This window comes from Musa acuminata, unplaced genomic scaffold, assembly GCF_036884655.1.
Source record: "Musa acuminata AAA Group cultivar baxijiao unplaced genomic scaffold, Cavendish_Baxijiao_AAA HiC_scaffold_642, whole genome shotgun sequence".
Taxonomy (NCBI): domain Eukaryota; kingdom Viridiplantae; phylum Streptophyta; class Magnoliopsida; order Zingiberales; family Musaceae; genus Musa; species Musa acuminata.
In genome coordinates this window covers 137,501-138,808 of record NW_027020880.1, presented here as the reverse complement: position 1 = coordinate 138,808, position 1,308 = coordinate 137,501, and positions in this window count along the sequence as shown.

Genomic DNA, 1,308 nt, shown 5'->3' with positions numbered 1-1,308 from the left:
TGTTCTTGCATTGCGCGGTGACCGTCGAGAGCGGAGCAAAACGTCAGCCATCTCAGCACCCTGGAACCCCCCGGGTGGCACAGGGCTGGATGGGGCTTTCGTATAGCAGGGACGGTGCTGCCTCTCGCTTCGCTCGCTGTCCGCCGCTCGCCGCTCGCTCGCGCAGCCAAAAATGGCCAGTTTTGGCCCGTTTTTGGGCCGTTTTGGCCAGTTTTTGGCCTGTTCTTGCATTGCGCGGTGACCGTCGAGAGCGGAGCAAAACGTCAGCCATCTCAGCACCCTGGAACCCCCCGGGTGGCACAGGGCTGGATGGGGCTTTCGTATAGCAGGGACGGTGCTGCCTCTCGCTTCGCTCGCTGTCCGCCGCTCGCCGCTCGCGCAGCCAAAAATGGCCAGTTTTGGCCCGTTTTTGGGCCGTTTTGGCCAGTTTTTGGCCTGTTCTTGCATTGCGCGGTGACCGTCGAGAGCGGAGCAAAACGTCAGCCATCTCAGCACCCTGGAACCCCCCGGGTGGCACAGGGCTGGATGGGGCTTTCGTATAGCAGGGACGGTGCTGCCTCTCGCTTCGCTCGCTGTTCGCCGCTCGCCGCTCGCTCGCGCAGCCAAAAATGGCCAGTTTTGGCCCGTTTTTGGGCTGTTTTGGCCAGTTTTTGGCCTGTTCTTGCGTGGTGCGGTGACCGTCGTGAGCGGAGCAAAACGTCAGCCATCTCAGCACCCTGGAACCCCCCGGGTGGCACAGGGCTGGATGGGGCTTTCGTATAGCAGGGACGGTGCTGCCTCTCGCTTCGCTCGCTGTTCGCCGCTCGCCGCTCGCTCGCGCAGCCAAAAATGGCCAGTTTTGGCCCGTTTTTGGGCTGTTTTGGCCTGTTTTTGGGCTGTTCTTGTGTGGCGCGGTGACCGTCGTGAGCGGAGCAAAATGTCAGCCATCTCAGCACCCTGGAACCCCCCGGGTGGCACAGGGCTGGATGGGGCTTTCGTATAGCAGGGACGGTGCTGCCTCGCGCTTCGCTCGCTGTTCGCCGCTCTCCGCTCGCTCGCGCAGCAAAAAATGGCCAGTTTTGGCCCGTTTTTGGGCTGTTTTGGCCAGTTTTTGGCCTGTTCTTGCGTGCCGCGGCGACCGTCGTGAGCGGAGCAAAACGTCAGCCATCTCAGCACCCTGGAACCCCCCGGGTGGCACAGGGCTGGATGGGGCTTTCGTATAGCAGGGACGGTGCTGCCTCTCGCTTCGCTCGCTGTCCGCCGCTCGCTGCTCGCTCGCGCAGCCAAAAATGGCCAGTTTTGGCCCGTTTTTGGGCTGTTTTGGCCTGT